Raw genomic sequence first — 18,724 nt, 5'->3', positions numbered from 1 at the left:
CCTCACCTGCTATTATATAGTTGTATATTAGCAGCGCTTAGAATTGGCAATGGGAAATTTGCCTCCCCCATGTGGTGTCAACTTGTGAGAAGTGGTCTTACAAATGCACATACCTCGTAAAGAACTTCACAATCTGCGAATGCACATGGAGGATCTCTGATGTGCACTCCACAATTCTACTCTTTTACAGATGGAACAGTGTTACTTTAGATAATGCAGCAGAGAAAAGGGATCACAGCTGGGATTTTCCTGTTCAGTATATCTCAGTAGCATTAAAGAACCATAGAAAAGTAACAGAAATGTAAAAGGCCATTCAGCTCATTGTATCTACATGAGTTGAATAAACTAGGGCTCATTCTGATCCAACTTTCTAGCACCTGGTCCGCAGACCTGCAGATTACTGTGCTCCAGGTTTCTGCCTCAACCACTAAGCTGGGTAATGAATTCCAGACACCTATCACCATCAGCGTGAAAAAGATTTTCCTCACGTCCCCTCTAATCCTTCTGCCAATCATCTTATATCTGTGCTCCCTGCTAACTGACTAGTCTGCCATTGGAAGCAGGTCTTTCTGTTTACTCCATCCAAGCCCCTCTTGCACAGTTCAATTGTTACAACCAGTCTCCTCTGTTCCAAGGGAAATGATCCTACACTATCCAATCTTCCCACTTAGTTGCAATTTTGAAGCCCTGCTAACATTTTTGTAAATCTCCTCTGTATTCTCTCTCAAGAGGAACTATTTTCTTCCTGTAATGTGTTGTACACAAACATCCAGCTGTGGCCGAACTACTGTCTTATGTAATTCCAACATTACACTCCTACATTTGTATTCACTACCTCATCCAATGAAGGAAAATATTTTATATGCCTTCTTTACTACCTTTATCGATGTTACCTTCAAAGACTGCTGGACTAAACTTCAAGATCTCTCCCTTCCTTTAACCATCTCAATAGCCACACGACCACGTATTGTGTGTTCCCTTGTTCTGTTTTCCTATCCCAACTACAATAACCTCATTCTTCTCTGGATTGAATTCAATTCACCACTTCTCCATCCATTTGACTAAAACATTGACTTCATCCCAAAGTTGACAGTGATCCTCTTAAATATCAACCAACTGGCTAATTTTTGTGTCATCTGAAAAGCCCCCAGTCATGCCTCCCACATTTGAGTCCAAATCATTAATCTATACTATAAAAACAAGGTACTCCTGACACTGAGCCTAAGGAACACCACCAGAAATCACTTTCCATTTGCAAAACCTTCACTCATTGTTTTCCATCATTGAGCCAATTTTGTATCCAACTGACCACATTTCCCCTATCACATGGGCTTTAATTTTTTTTGATGACTCTGTCATGTGGGAACCCATCAAATGTCTTACTAAAATCCAAGTAGACAATGTTCACTGCACTACCCTCATCAATCCTTATTGTCTCTTTCTTGCTCTATTTTAAAATTGCCAGTTTACAAAAGAGACTAAACAAAAAGAGATGACTTTTTATAAAATGAAAAATTAACAAATACAAATGTAATGGCAAAAAAGCACATTGCTTTGTTTCATTACAGAAGCAAAATCCTGTGTTTGCTGCAAATGTGGAATAAAAACAGGAAATGCTGGGAATCCTCAGCAGGTCTGGCAGCATCTGTGGACAGAGAAATGCTAACCCTGTTTCTCTCTCTCTGTGGATGCTGCCACACCAGTGAAATGCTTCCAGCATTTTATATTTTTCCATTATTACATTTAGTTGTCTGTAACAATAATTTATGGTCAGGATGACGCATGGGTTTCTCCCATCCCCAGGTAAAAGTTTGCCAAATAGATTTTCATGATGAAATTTTATTTAAATAAAAGGAAATAAAGGACTTCTTTATTTTAGTTGGCAGCAGGTTTAACATGCAAGTTGTCAACATCAAACAACACTCTTTATCATGCACTTCACTGATCCATTACAAACCAACTAAAGCTGGATATGAACCGAAGCAGTGATTACAACAGAAGCTGCTCTTACGCAGAACCCTCTGGAGCAGTTTTAAATTTCTGTTCTCACGTTTCAGTGAATTTTGCATATCATACCAGGAAATGGAAAACTTTCCATGTTGGAGTTGATGGCATGCATTCCTAAATCACTTATAGCAAAGGTTAGATGAAGGGCAAAGCTATGCTGCTTCAACATTGTGCATTTAATCCAAGCTCCATAAGGCACTCCCTGCAGTCTTATGACGTGGTATGCCTGCACAGCCTTAGGGAAGGCCAGCATTACAATGTGTTTTTGTATTTATTCATTCAGGGATGTAGCCATTCAAGGTCAGCATTTATCACCCACTCCTAGTTGCCCTTGAGAAGGTGATGCTGAGTTCATTGCTTGAACCATTGCCTCAATGTTGCCAGCTGGAAAGGAAACAGGATTGTTAATGACTGTTCTCGGAGTAATCCTCATTGGTGAAAATTAGCAGACTATTCAACTGCAGAGATTGTCACATTCAAGTTTAATATTCTCAATGCACATTTGGACACACGACCATTCCAGCAAGAATATTTGGATAGTGATCAGAAGTGGAGCTCTTGGCTGCTTTTCTTACTTCCAATGCTGATTCAGTGGAGGAGAATAGAAGGGGAAGCCTGTCCACCCGATAGTCCCAAATTACTCACATCATTCCTGACAGCCACCATCAAGCCACCTCCAAGCACCTACTTGGCTTAGCCCTTAGTCTAGAGAATGGTCAGAGATGGGAAAGTCAGGAAAGTATTGGCTCACTGACTCAACACCAAATATTTCTAACTTCCCTCCTGGTCTCAGCTTGAGGCTCAGAATCACAAAATCATGCGAATGATGGAGACCGTTCAGCCCATCGTTTTTGCACTAGCTCTCCATACAAGCATTATAACTTAGTGGTAGCTTCCTACCTTTTCCTCATGACCCTGCACATTGTTTCTGTTGAAATGATCATCCAGTGCCCTCGTGAATGTCTCACCTGAACCTACCTCCACCACACTTCCAGGCAGTGCACTCCACACCCTAACTACTCACTTGAGATTTTCCCACATTGCATTTGTTTTCTCCACAATCCCCACCCACACCACAAAGTCATAGGAATATAGGATTTAGGAGCAGAAGTAGTCCATTTGACACAATGAGCCTGCTCTGCATGCAATAAGAAGGGATTGTGCACAATGTCAAAAACTATCACAAATTGGCTTATACTAGAACTGCAGTGATGTGTAGAGTACATTAATGGTTACTGCACTGGATTTGTTTACTAGATGATATTATCCCTAAATCCCACCATGCCAAATTTTGAAAGTAAACTCTATAATTTTGGAACTAGTACCAGAACAAATATTTATAAAGGCTGCTGGGTTATGATATAATCCTAAATGGCTTGCTAATCACCTCATGCAAAGCAATTCAGTTACCATGCCCACTTGCTCTGTGACTCAGTCCCACTGAAATAGACTCTCAATCACACAGCAGTACACGCAAGTGGTACTTAGACAACTAGGAACGAGTAATAAGTATTACATTCCTGGTGTGGCCCACATGCTGAGAACAAGTATGACAAGACACTAATCAGGCTAAGGTTACTCATAATATTTGTTAATAATTTAAAATATTATGGATGAGAGGTAATATTTCACACACACATAAAACATTGTCATCAGAAAGATAACTGCTCTAACAATTATTTTCAGCAGACATACGGTTGATCTGCTTGTGTAGAAATTCAATGGCTATACCCACATTTTTCAGGCACAATTACAAGGCATCATATTAAAGATAATGTTGGCAATATGCAATGTTTGAATGTATTTAAAACTCTAACCTGATTTATCTCCTTTCATCTACTGCATTACCCTATATCCGCAACATTTGTTTATAAGTCTACAGCAACATATTTAGCATAATATTAAAATTCACCATACATGATTGGTCTATTTTACATTGATTGGGTTTCCATGTTACTTGATGTTGTCAAGCATGTTTGAACGTTATAAAATGGACAACCTAGAGATAAGAATTCAATTTGAAGCAAGGTTTGGTACGAACAGAACATTTGACACCTTCAAAAAATAAGCTTCTGCAACTTTCAGGGACTTAAAAATATGAAATTTTCACTAGTTTATACACACACTTGAGTTTTACTATTGTACCACTACATTCTATTAATGCTGGATTTGCTAACCTGCTTTGTCACTTTAATTATTACATCACCATTTCAGTTTGCAGGGAGTTAACAATGTAATTTCCTGTATATTCAGCACAAAGACACAACATGAGACACCAAGGAAATAGACAGCACATTGTGTTGGTAAGTTATGAAATGTTCTCTCTTGTATTTTGTATTTTTAATAAGTCAAATCCTGTTTCCGCAAGTTACAACAACCAGAATTGTTCTTTTCTTAAATGGAAAAAAACCCTTTTCTTTAACAGTTTACCCCGAGGGACTGCAGCACTTTTGCAAAAACAATGGGCTTTGACACCATCTGACCTAATTTATGTTATTAGAATCATATTTTAGAACTGAGCAACTGGCAACTCCAATGGCAGTGTGGCCTGCTTGAGGGTTGACAATACTATCTAATCATTCGAGGGAACTTGTTGAAAAAGCACTTTTTCACCTCAAAGCAGAACAAATAAAGCTTCTGCATTGTTACAAAGAGGTAGTTCTAAATATCTAAACAATTGTCCAGGAGGTGAATTGGGTAACTGATTACAAAGAACCAGCATTTCATTCTTCATAAATACCAATAATATAAAATAAAACTTTCATATCTGTGACCACAATATCTATTTTTGCAAACTTGATTAAATGACTTCCAATTGGAAAAGAAAAATAGCCAGCATGCGAAGCAACTCTTTAAAATATAAAATATTTAATATGGCTAATGTGGGGAAATGGCAGAGCTCCTTATCTGGTGCTAGTACCCATTCATATTTTACTCTTTTTATTTCATAGGGGACTGTCATTACAGGCTTCCTCTCATCCTGAAAGAAACAGGAAACTTTCAAACTGACAGGAAGACCAACTCAGAATCGTCTGAAAATCCAGAAGGTCAACCTATTTTGCAGCCTCAGATCAGGAGGTACCTATTTTTGAAAGTTGCAGTAATGGACTGAGGGTAGGGCTTCCGTTTCATGCACAGCCTTTTTCTAGAAAATGACTGTGCTCCTGCGTAACTTGTCACTTCTCCCTACAGGCCTTTAAAAAGCTGATTGTGGTTTTACTAACACAGGGAAATACACAAACAGGCCTGTGAAATCATTTCAATGGAAATGACAACGCTGCAATTATGGTTCTATTCTGCTAAGAATAAATCAAGTATGTTTCAGACTGAACCTAATTTACAGTTTACTTCTCCGAAAAGTAGCCTTCTGGACAGATCCATCGGAATTATTTTAAGCTGTCTGGTCTGTTCTAGGCTCTTTGGAGTGATCAGTTCCATACTTCCCCTCTTTCTAACTATAATTCTTCATTTCATTTGTGTAACTGTGCAGAAAGTTTACCACCTTCTAGTCAGTGATATGAGCACACTATGGCTGACTTGCTGTATATTGCTACATGATTTTGAAATTCACCAAGGCTGCAGCTGTAGAATTTCAGTTTCATCTTCATTCTTGAAACAAAAATAATGAAAATGGAATTCAGGCTGCTTTATAGTGTGTCATCGATATAAATTAGAAGCAGTTGTGGTTCTAACAGCGAGCTCTCAGCACCATATTTAGAACATTTCCCCCTTTGTCATAAAAATCCAAACAAACACTTGTTTTCTAGCTCACTGGCAATTCATTACATATTTAGCAAAGTTTGTCTTGGATTTCCACAGCTTTGAGCCTTTCACTTGGACATTTATCATCGCCATTATCACCATCAGTCCCTCACAATGAGAATGATGCCTGCAGGGTTATATGACTGGTGCGTTCTCAGGTGACTGAACAAGCCAATCCTAAAGGCTTTGGGCAGAGAGGAGAAGAATTGCTCTGAGCAAGAAGAGGGAGTTCTGGAGACAGGGTTCTGCTCTCTTTTTCCATTTCCATTGCTTGATAGAGTTTATGCACTCAGTTTCTGATTGCGTTGTGCCTTATCAAATAAGGCAGCTCCACATGGCATGATTTGTGGCAACTTGCCCCCAGTACTGATGTCAATTTGTCCCCTTTGCAACAAGAACTTCAGAGTTTCCCTGTCCAGCATGAGATCAGGTGCTATCCTTAAGTTGTGAAAAGAGGATCTGCTTGGGTTTGCAAACTTGAATAGTGGAAGCTCTACTCTCAGTCCATTACTGCAACTTTCAAAAATAGGTACCTCCTGATCTGAGGCTGCAAAATAGGTTGACCTTCTGGATTTTCAGAATAGTGGATCTGACCTCACATGATCATGGTTATGATACTGGAGGAACTGGCTTTTATGAGGATACCGGTCCCACTTGTCTCTAGGTGTCCTCAATGACATTGCTGAAAAATTCACCAGCTACCCGTGCCTTTGGACAGTGACTCAAGTCTCACTGCAGTATAGAAGGATAGTGACAAAAACAGCATTGTAGACTAATGCCATTACCCTTCTAGGAGCGTTGAAGATTTCATTGTGTAATGTTTGGAAGGCTGCTTTGGGTGCCACTGTGTTAGATCTGTACTTAGGTAGTGATGTTTTGTGAATTAAAACTGCATAGGTATTAGAAGGGTTCAGTGACTTTTAAATTACCCCCATTAATAACAAAGGCTGGAGATATAGATATTGTCTGCAGGAGGCCGGTGGACAGTCTTGATACAGTGTGTAGCTGGAAGAACAGAGCAAATCAGGCAGTATCGGAGGAGCAGGAGAGGCAACATTTTGGGCTTAGACCCTTCATCAGGATTGGTCTCGGCCCGAAATGTTGACTCTCCTGCTCCTCTGATGCTGCCTGACTTGCTCTGTTCCTCCAGCTCCACACTGTATCATCTCTGACTTCAGCATCTGCATTTCTTGCTATGTCCTGGCGGACAGTCTTGTTCTTGTTGATGTTATAGAGCAGCCAGTGATTGCCATGTGGTCAGATGTTGTCAGTACTAGATATACGGGATGGTCATTTCAGTCTTGGCTCTGAGTCTGTCAAGGTTGAAAAGCTTCCCATCGAATAAAAACTCAATCATCACTCCATCTGGAAGTTGTGTTAAATTGTGCCGATTTTATTCACAATCACGTGTCTTTCAAAAACAGTTTTCTTTTGATAAAAGGCTAAGATATGCAATATAATTTGACTTCTAACTGTCTAATGTGTCTGATTTATTCCAATGTGTTTTATAAAACGTAAGTGAATTCAAGTTGGTATCCAATAAATATTTGAAACCTGCTTTCTAAATGCCCAGTTAATCAGCATTTTTCATTGGATATTTCCAAATTTAAAATGCATAGAGGCTATGACCTATGTTGGTTATCAAAAGCAATGTTTAGAATTCCTATGTGTATGCATGTCTTCAAAATACAACACTGTCCAGCCGGCAAAATATTTCACGTGAACAGACTGCTAACCATGGAATGCGTATCCTCAACAGCTCAGTAAAGGCACTGGAGATTAACAGTATTGGCAGAATTTCTGTGTGTCTCATTTGCTGTTGAAATACATATAGATTGCATGACACATGCTTTATTCTGAGAGTTGTTGAAAGGTTCTCCAATATACTGTACTCCAGCCTATGACTTTGATGCCTATATCCTGGCACAAACTGCCATCTACTGGATAAATAGAGTACAGCAGTTATGTAATGTTTGATATTTTGAAGGAAAAATTATAGGCTCCAAATAAATGACTCCAACCATCTTTCCCCAGACACACAGTTTATGGAGCTAATTCATGTTATTATTATGTATAAACAATAGATGAAAGGAATATTATTCATTTACTGCAAGAAATGTTAAATAAAGACTTGGATTCATATATCTGTTTATCACAACTCCAGACAAAATCCTGCATAATTCTACTAAACCTCCATTAGGTAAAATCCCTAACTTCTTTAAAAAGAAAAAGAGACCCAGTCTGTCAGTCCTGTCCTAATATCTATACCCATACATTTCTGGTACATCTTTGTAATTCTTATCTGTATCCTTATTTCCTTTTAATAACATAGTGATCAGAATTGCATGCCATACTCAAGAATGGTCTAATTAAGGTTTGATACTGGTTTAGTACAACTTGCCTACTTTTCAATCCTATCCCACCTAGAGCTTAGTTTGATTTTTTTAGTGGGTCTTTCTAACCTACAATGCAACTTGCAGTGACTGGTGTATTTGTACCCAATTTCCTTTATTTCTCTCCCCACTGAGACTCCTGTTCAAGCAATAAGTAAACTCCCTTTTCTTTCCCTACCAAAATGTACTATCTCACATTTATCTGTGTAGAACATAATTTGCCACTTATTTGCCCATTCTGCAAGTGTATTAATTTCTGTAATTTATTTGACTGTAATTTGTCTCAAATATTGGCAACTCAAATTTAGCAATTGGATTTTTGGTTCCAATCTTTGGTGTAACTTATAAACAATTTTGTACAATTTATTACAAATTCATACCATGGTAGGTTTGCCTTGTCTTCTTGGAGGTACCTAAATACATCTTTATCAGCATGATGAGATATGGAAATTCTCTTTACTTTTGCTGGTACTAGGTCAGAAATCACATGACACCAGGTTATAGTCCAACAGGTTTATTTGAAAATACAAGCTTTCGAAACATCAGTCCTTCAGGTGTTAGTTAGAGAGGTAGTATCAGACACAGAATTTATAAGTAAAAGATCAAATTGTCACACCACTGATGAGGATGTATTAAACAACCTAAGATGCTGTTAAATCTTTAATCAGTCAGAAGATTTTATTTGATTAATCCCCAAATTCCTTTCAAGTCATTCTCCTTAGAGAACTAAATGTTTTATTAGTGTAAAGAGGAGGTGACATTTTAGGTCAGACAATGCATGTTAGGTGTGAGGCCTTGTTCAGAATCTGTTTGTGTTTTGGTTTGGAGTCAGACTGGTTTTATTTCTAATGTAGGAATTTATAAAACGCCACACATTGATTGACTGTATATAAATTGTGTGCTTTTTGAAAAAAATAGAATGCATCTGCAAATACAAACTCACCCCTTGAACTTACGTGTGTGTGTGTGTGTGAGAGAGAGAGAGAGAGAGAGAGGAGAGAGGGTGTGTGTGTGAGAGAGAGGTGGGGAGAGAGAGAGTGAGTGTGTATGTGTATGGAGGTGAAAGAGAAAGTGAGTGTGTGTGTGACTTGAAAGGAATTCAGGGATTTACATATACATATTAATCAATTAAAACCTTCTAACTGATTAAAGATTTCACAGCATCTTAGGTTTGTTTAGTACATCCTCATCGGTGGTGTGATCCTTCAATCTTTTACTTATAAATTCTGTGTCTGATATTAACTTTCCCGCTAACACCTGAAGAAGGGGTGAGGCTCCAAAAACTTGTGTTTTCAAATAAACCTGTTAGACTACAACCTGGTGTCATGTGATTTCTGACCTTGTACACCCCAGTCCAACACCAGCACCTCCACATCATTGATGGTATTAGGTTTGCTGCAACTGAGTGCAATTTTAGTATAATGCATGGAGTAGAAGCGCAGTGAATGTTTTATTTAATTTAACACTTGTTTTCCCCAACTCCTCACTAAAATTAAATATGCAATTAATATTTGGTAGTTGCAACACTGAAGAATGGGACACTTAAGTTTGTTGCTTTAATCAAAAGAAGTTTTCTTAGTTATTTATGGGAGCACACTAATTGTTACATAACCTGCAAGGTGCACAAGGGCTGCTATAAGAGCATCAAGGGAATGGATCATCCTTTCTGGGACATTTCTGTAAAGGTTGGCATCCAGATTCCTTGCCAATTTTAACTGTCTCCAGTAGGCAGGTGGAAATGAAACCACTCTTTATATCAACATTCCAGACTGAATTAGCTAGGCAGATTTAAGCAGAAAGAACTGATGTGACACGAGAACAAGTAGACTAAATATAATTAGGACTATCTGGTCATGTGATGGACAAATGCCAGCAGTCTCTGGTTGAGTTTTGAATGGCTTAATTCCATGTTTTAAGTTCAATGCATATACATATCCATTGCCAAACACACTATTGCGAACTGTTGATTGATGTTCATATTCCCATTGCATTAGGACATCTAAACTGTCAGACGCCACAACAGATATAACAGAAAGCCTGAAAGAATAGATGAGGTTGTATACTCTTCGAATCTCTGCCACATTCTTTATCTGAGTCTGCATCCAAGCCTGAAGCTTTATTATTTCTTATCTACACGACGGCATCTCACATTTAGGTGACCAAGTTTCGCTGTTGGAAACTGTCCAATATATTTGAAAGACTTCCAATGTCACTCTGTGAAAAAATATTGACAAAACAAAGGATCCGACTGCAGTGCCAAACATAATGAAGCTTCTTTTGGAACATTTTCAAGATGCTGTTTACACTGTTACAGCTTTAACCATGTTCTTTACAAGTAATAGCACAAATAAAGAAAGACCTGCAATTATCTTCATCTTCCAGAACTTTAGGAAGTCACCATACAGCAAACAAAATACTTGAACACATGCACCAACAGGTTCAAGAACAGCTTCTTCCCTGTCATTATTAGACAGCTGAATGGACTTCTCTAATGTCAAATAATGTTGATTTTGCTGCTGGTGATCTTGCTTTGTGCACCTCCTGTGTATTCCTTGGTCTGTCTAAGCACACTATGATCTGCCTGTACTGTGTGCAAAACAAAACTTTTCACTGTACTTAGGTACATGTGACAACAACAAATCAAATTATATACTTTTGAAACATCAATTATGAAGTAGGAAATGGAGCAGTCAATGTGCACATAGCACAAACAGCAATTTGGTAATGAACATAGAACCTGTTATCATGATGTTCATAGCAGGTATATGTCTGGGCCAGGATGGTGAAGCTAACTCCAGTGATGTTTCTGCTGAATAGTGTCATGGTATCTTTTACACCTGACAAACAGTAGACAAAGCCTTGCTTGAGAATGTTTCCCAGAATGGCACTTTCAAGAGTACAGCATGCCCCCCAGCACTGCACTGGAGTGTCAGTTTTTTGTACACAAGTATCTGGAGTCAGCCTTGAACTCTCAATATAAGATATATCAAACTGAATGATAAGGTGAGAATCAACGATTCATCACTGGTTAAAGACTTTTAGATTTTATAGGTACGTTATTGGTTGGTGAACACTCCAATAGCAAAGTTTGTTACTGTGAATATGACAGGACATAAAAAAAGGATTTATACAGATTGTACAATTAAAATTTTATAACTATATTCACTTGTGGTCTATGGGCATGACATGAAAAATACACTGGCATTGGATCATCTTACGATGAGAGGTTGAGCAGATTGGTCAATGAGTATAAGCCCAACCTACTCAACCTCTCCTCAGAAGGAAAGCCCTCCATACTTGGAATCAACCTCGTGAACCTTCCCTGGTTTGCCAGTATTTCCTTAAGACAAGGGGATGAAAACTGTTCACAGTATTCCAGGTGTAGTCTGACTCGTGCCTTCCTGAGTTTTGGCAAGACCTTCCTATTTTTATAATCCATTCCCCTTAAAAACAAAGGCCAACAGTCCATTTGCCTCCCCCATTACCCAATGGGCTTACTTTCTAGTTCTTATGATTTATGCATAAGGATCTCCAAATTCCTCTATGCGGCAACTTTCTGCAGTCTTTCCCCATTTACATGATATTCAGCTTTTCTATTCTTCTGGCCAAAGAGCAAAATCTCACATTTTCCCACATTGTATTCCACCTGCTAAGTTTTTGCCCACTCATGTAACTTTTCCATATTGCCTGTATAGAATCTTTGTTTCATCCTCACTACTTGCCTTCTTTTCTATTTTTCAATCATCACAAACTTGATGATAGCACATTTATTGCCATCAAAGCGGGAATGGGATACTGAAATTGCATGATCAGCCATGATTATATTGAATGGGTGGTGCAGGCTTGAAGGGCTGAATAGCCTACTCCTGCACCTATTTTCTATGTTTCAATGTAAACAAGTCAGTAATATATATTGTAAATCATTATGACCCCATCACCGATCCCTCTGGCACTCCATTAGTTACAGAGTGCCATCCTGAGAATGTCCCCATATCTTAACTCTCTGTCTTCTATCTGTCCACTATCCATGTCAATTTTCCAATTGCAACACATACGTTCTTATTTTATTAAGTAGCCTTATGTGCAGTAGCTTTTTCAACCCCTTTCGTAAATCCAAAAGTGTTACATTTATTGTTGTCCCTTTATCTACATTGCTTGTTACCTCCTCTACTAAATTTGTCAGGCATAACTTCAGCATCATGAAGCCATGCTGACGTCAGATTGATTTTCTGCTATTCCATCCTAATAATAGATTCTAACATTTTTCTAATGGCAGGTGTTAAAATAATGACAGACATTGTTGGAGTGAAAATCTGGAACTCCCTAACACCAGTATAAGCATACCTGTACCATATGGAGTACAATGGCTCAAGGTGGTTCACCACCAGCTTTCATAGGGGCGATTAGGGCTGGGAAACAAATGCCAACAATGCCCACATATCATGTAAGATTAAAAATTGTAGGAGGATTTGATGATGTTTCAAATATGGTATATGTTCTAAGATACAGTGGAGCTGCTTATCCATGACAAAGTAATTATCTTATTGTGGCAACATAAACACTTCAACAAATTATTTAGTTCGCCCAGCCACATGAAGAAAGATCTCATGAGTGTACCACACCACTGTGCAAATCTCATGATCAAAGTTCATCACAGAATACACTGAAGTGTTAATTAGTAGAGTATGTTTTGGTTTCAGTCCAAACAAGCTGTTGGTATTTCATACCATAGGAACCTTTTGAAAACTGGATGACATACTAATTGGCTACAGCTTAACCATGTACTGGGAAACATCAAAAGTGAATTGTGGAACTTTCATTCTTTTCTGTTCATGCAGGCTAATTCCAGAATAAATAACAGTAATGATAGAAAATTTAAAAAGTACAAGTTGAGTGAAACTGAACATTCTTTCACTGCAGAAAGATGCAGATTTTAGAAAAATCTTCCCTGTTGTGCTGAAAGCTTTTAGTTAATTCTGATACTATCAGCTCTGTTTAAGGGTCATAAACCATTTCAAGTTCGCTCTTATAATCTGGGGTGGGTTAAGGTGGCCTTGGATCCAGGAGGACCTTGTTCAGTAAATATATTAGCAGTTAAATAGACTATTGTAGAAACAAATGATGAAGTCTCTGTTTATATTAAGGGGAACTTTATTACACAACATTACCATATATCCATAAATGTTATTTTAAGAGATATCCAAACATTTATCTGGATGGGTGTAGCCATAATAACCATCAGGAACCTTGACACCAGCCAGGAAAGTGGTTTGTTTTATTGATGCCCTTGCTATTGGACTCAATATCCACCACAACTATCACCATCACACAGTGGGTGTGCAAACAGTCTGCAGGATGTACTAACTCACCAAGGTTACTTCAAAATATCTTCCTTTCCAGTGGTCTTTATTACCCAGAAGGACATGAGAAGCAATGTCATGGGAATAGAATTATACCAGATTCCCCTCCTAATCACTCTCCATCTTGTCTTGGATACAGCTTGTTGTTCCTCATTGTTGGACAAATATCAGGAATTTTTTACAAACACTATTAAAGAATAACTGTCACCGCCAATACATGCTTAAGGAAAACAGTTTCTCTTGCTTCTTTGAGTTTCCTAAAAAAACACAGAAACTTTGAAAATTTATGTCACAGCAAGAGGCGCTTCAGCTGGAATTAGACCTTGAAAGGGACTGTGTATATCCTTTGTAGATAAGCACTAATTTATCTAGCCAATTACAGCAGACAGGTTCCATAGGATATAGAGACCATAGAGGCTCACTGGCCCACCAGACCCATGAAAATTAGGTACCTTCTCATATACAATGCAGATTCTAGTGGGATCAGTATCAGAGAATATTACTACAATTGTGTACCACAGAATTACCAGGCAAATGTCAATTTCTCTCCAAAGACATCAAGAGTGGGAACAGTAGACAGCAGATTACTGTTATGTTTACGCTATATGCCATGGGGACAATTCTACACATGATTCCTGATCAGACGATGGGTCTAAGTAATCATTCTAAATCAGAAAACACTTGGTGAAAAGGTGATAAAACTACTGCTGAGCACAACCTGGGAGTTGAATTCTGGAGCCACTTTATATGAAATATTGATCCATAAAGGTTGTATTTTATGAACTGTTGGGCACATTATCTTAATCATTAATTATCATAGAGGCAGATTTGTTATTTGTTTAATTTTACTGTCATTGTAAATTAGCTTAAAAGTAGAACAACTAAATAATTCTAAGCACCCAAGATACTTTACTAAGCAAAAGGCTAAAACAAGATGTTTAATTGGGAAAATGTATGTTTTAGTAAAGATAAAAGAAATTACCATTACATCCTAAATCAGGGGCAAGGAACATTTGTTTTTAATGTTTTAATTTAGTGAGATTTTGCTGAGTTATAATGTGCAATGACATTTGGCAGTCCTTTGTAATTGAGCAATTTATTAAACACTAAATAATAACTACAAGTAACACATTCTTAAAATGACTATCATATGGCAGGAACAAATAAAAATTTAATTTGAAAAATTTGATTCTTCTTCAAGACATTAAAGTCCACAGCAAGAAAAATCTTAAGGTATTAAACCTTTCAGCACATTATAGGATACAAGCACTATCAGCAATTTTATTGTATGACTTCAGAACATGGTCCTTTTAAATTCATTTCTCTCAAATTTTAATGGAGATTTCCACTTCCACTAAAATATCAGAAAGAAATCTGGTACAAATATTTGCATGATATTTGCTTATAGTTATTTTTACTCATGTTCTTTTCACTGTATTAATATTAGCTTATAACTCAATTTAATTCAGGTAAAAGATGGGGAGACTTGAAAAGTCAGTAAGATTTGACACACTGGAGCTTGCAGTTGATTTAAAATGTCAGTGGAATTTAATGGAAGTACACACCAGGATTTATTAAGAAATCATTAATTTTCTGAGATGTAATATCCAGTTCATTTGTGTTAGCATATTTAAGAAGGTTAAAGCTCTTCACAAAGTAATGTCGCAGGTATCTCTGTAACACACATTTCTGAAGTTTCTTTACCAACCGCAGAAAGCATTTCTGGAAATTTTTCCAATCTTTAGAGCGTGGATATTTCTCACAGGTCCAAAACAAAAGTGTCTGGGAAAAGGGAAAGTAAGCAGTTAGCAATTTATTAATGCAGTTATATCATTGCATACAGCTAATGAATGAGATTTCAAACACACTTTGAACATGGTTTGCTGTTTTTGTATTCAACCTATTGAGGAACTGTTGCTATCTTCAACTATTCTCTCCATCAGCTGAGCAAAATTATATTACTGCTTCTGGCAACACTAGTGTGATTTTTTTTATTTGCTGATGCACTGGGATCTGAGAGTCCTGAAATCCGGGTTTTCCCACAGGTTGTGGAACTTAACAGCATGTGATTTTTGCCTCCCTTTTGGTCTGGTCTGGGAGCCTACGATATGGATTGGGGGTGGGGTAATGGAGAAGTGAACTGAGGGCATAAAAACCTCCAACGGAAGGTTCAATCCACAACACTGGAGAGGGATTAATCAGACTCACTCACCCGTGTTAAAACTTCAGGGATAGTATTTATTACTGACTCTCCTGTTTAAAAACATGGGCTACAATTATGGATTACATGTCAAATTATTTAATCAATTATTATTTTTCATGACAGAAACAAAGGTAACACATCATCAACCTCATATTGTAACAAACATATTGTAGCTTGGCTCAAATATTTTATGTCAATCAACTACAATTTTTAGTTAAATATCACCTTTATTGTACTAAAATATCCCAGATGTTGCACAGGGGCATTACCAAACAACATTTGACTCTGAGTGACATAATGAGATATTAGGATAGATGACAAAAGCATCCTCAAAGAGAGAGATGAGTTCTGATGAGTGCCTTAGAAGAGAGAGATAGGGAGGTGTGGAAAATTAGAATTGAAGATCCTCTAGCTTTGGCAGCTGAAGGCACAACAATTAGTGGTGAAGTGATTAAAGTAGGAGGATGATCAAGAAGTAGAAGTAATTTCATGTTGACCTCTCAGAGGGCTGTAGGACACTATAGAGGTATGGTAATTTTAAATCAAAGTTTAACTCACAACGAATATAGATCAATGAGTACACGAGTGATGACTTAAGATATACTGTATATATATATAGGTCTTAGAGGGTATCGCAGTCATGACACTATCTTTTTCTCCAATGGCATGAAGGAAACTGTATGAAGATTAAAAGGCAAATTGTGATAAATACAGGATTAATAACTGAATTTTGGCCAAAAAAAAATGTAGACGCAGAACCAAAGGCCAATTGAGATCCCTAGTGCTTGATCCTGACTCAGGTGTGACTAAAGATTTGAAGAAAGGAAGAGAAACATCTTGACCATCTCATAGCTGTGATGGTTTTACCATGTACTTTCAGCAGTGATTCCAATATTATTGGCTTAGCAATAATTAGTCTAGAAGCCATAGCTCAACCTCGCTTGCTCTATAAATCGACATATCACAAAGCTGTGAGAATGTTATAACAATGTAATACTAATATCATAAATGATCTGCTTGGTAAACCAGAGCATATTTCTTACCTGTAGATGATAGGATGTGATGACTGGTTTATTTCCAGGGCACCAATGGTCTTCTTTCAGCTTTCTGATGACCTGTAAACACTTTAGGCGGCAGCCTCCATCTTCATCCATATCCTCTAATAGTTCTCGCTCAGCACGCGTGAATGAAAGCTGCCAGTGGTAATTTGATCTTGCCAATAAATTAAATCCAAAGGACTACCGAGATAGAAAGCATTGGTAAGTGAAAACGGCAGATCACTAATAAGCTTGCTAAACAGATTTTAATTTTCAAGTATGAGGATTTTAACTTCCCTCCCCTGTTATATTTACGGCAGGAGACAAAAATCTGCTTCACTATTTCTGAATAAATGTAGAGAAAGGAACAATCGCAGAAGTATTTGGCTGGAATTTGGTTCCATGGTCCTGATCTCAATGAATTCTGGGTCAAGAACGCAGATCTGCAGCAGTGGCTTCATAGAAGCAGCCACCTTATCCAATTAAGGTCAGTGGTGGGTTTCCCAATAAAAGACCCTCCTAGAGTTGAGAGATCGGCAGCCCCACCATCAGAGGTGGGAGCTGCCAACACAGGTGAGTGAATATGAGGGCACCGTCAGATAAAGCGCGCTCTGAAGACTTCCTAAAAATTTAATACAAAAAGAGGCCATATCTGCCAGGCCATCATAGTAGAGGGAGAGGCCTGCTAAAAGATGACCTATGGTTAAGCTGTAGCCTTGTGGCTATCGAGATTACATAGGTTATTGATGGAGTGGTGGATTCTGGAACACCACTGTAGTTACTACATGGGTATTTTCATCCCAAGTTTCAGCTCAAGATTATTTACATATCTCCGAACACCAAGCCTGTCATAGGTCACAGCCTGTCACATTATTCATATGTTTTGAAGTATTTCTGAAAAAGGATGTTTTAAATATATTCTTTTACATATTGAAAAGTGGTGGCGTATTGCAGTTCAATTATTGCAGCTGACAACAGATTTATTCCAAAAAAAAAGTAACCTAATTTTAAATGACTGAAAAAATAGTTAAAGTTGCCATAGTTCTGCTTTCTCATTAGAGAGACACACCTGGTGGTGAGTTCAATCTGAGGGTCACTGCACCTCAGGTGAGAGGAGAGGAGAAGTGTGAAGGCAGAATCATCATGGTAACCTCAGCTGGAGTGGGAATTGAACCCATGCTGTTAGTGTCACTTTGCACTGCTAAACAAGCCATCCTGCCAGCTGAGCTAACCAACTCCCTTTTTAGAAAATATATTGAGGCATTTCCACATTTTAGAAGGACAGAGTGAACGGTTTTTAAATAAACTTTGAAATAAAAATGCATTTAAAACCTTTGAAACATTTGCATTACTGTATCAGCACCAAATAAATCTGCATAACATTTAGTCTCCTCAAAGTTCTGCAAATTAATACAGCTGGTGGAAACTCCCGATGGTGATTAATTGTCCTGGATAGGGGGCCAGTTTTACAGTCAAATCTAGCTTCTACCGCAATATTTTTCAAACCAGCACAAATGATTGAAATTTATTTCCACCGAGCATAATTTGTGCTTTAAATTTTGTGATCTTTTGCAGGGGTTCCACCACGTTCAGGCAAACTGCACCAAAAAAAATCAACTTAATCAAGTGGAAACCTCACTATATTGCATTCATTGAAATTACAACATGATGCACCATGTAGATCAAAGCATTAGGTTTACAAGTAAAGGATTTGCCAGGAAAAGCACTATTTAACCTGCAAGACCCCAATCATTCTTCAATTAAATGCATTGTCCATGAACTAATATTCAACAACATTAGTTATTTCTACATAAACAGAGACAGTGTCAAGGGATGGACCAAAGTAGAAGCGAGAATCTGAGTCAATGCATACAACAGATAAAACACAGCTTTGTTAACCCTGTGAAGTCCTCCTTATCATTATCTTGATAAAAACCAAAAGAACTGCGGATGCTGTAAATC

The 18,724-nt window shown here is 37.8% G+C and overlaps 1 long non-coding RNA gene and 1 other non-coding gene across 4 annotated transcripts in view; one reads left to right on the top strand and one right to left on the bottom strand.

Annotated features, from left to right (window-relative positions):
* The first annotated feature begins 4,270 nt into the window (after window positions 1-4,270).
* LOC125484425 overlaps window positions 4,271-18,724 on the top strand; it is a 20,517-nt gene continuing 6,063 nt past the window's right edge. The window contains exons 1-3 of one of the 3 annotated variants that reach the window (XR_007263245.1): window positions 16,790-16,984; window positions 17,083-17,249; window positions 18,338-18,397. This is a non-coding gene — a long non-coding RNA (uncharacterized LOC125484425). Of the gene's footprint in view, window positions 4,311-16,789; window positions 16,985-17,082; window positions 17,250-18,337; window positions 18,398-18,724 lie in introns of those variants that run through there. The other 2 variants (XR_007263244.1, XR_007263243.1) reach the window with 2 other exon arrangements.
* On the bottom strand, window positions 14,674-18,697 carry LOC109922893. Its single transcript, XR_007263242.1, has 2 exons — window positions 16,769-18,697; window positions 14,674-15,304 (listed from the first exon to the last, which is right to left on the bottom strand). It is a non-coding gene; the product is annotated as an uncharacterized LOC109922893 (transcript).

Source organism: Rhincodon typus, chromosome 11, assembly GCF_021869965.1.
Source record: "Rhincodon typus isolate 14 chromosome 11, sRhiTyp1.1, whole genome shotgun sequence".
Lineage (NCBI taxonomy): Eukaryota > Metazoa > Chordata > Chondrichthyes > Orectolobiformes > Rhincodontidae > Rhincodon > Rhincodon typus.
The sequence above is the reverse complement of the archived record's forward strand: the minus strand, read 5'-3'. Positions and strand labels throughout refer to the sequence as shown.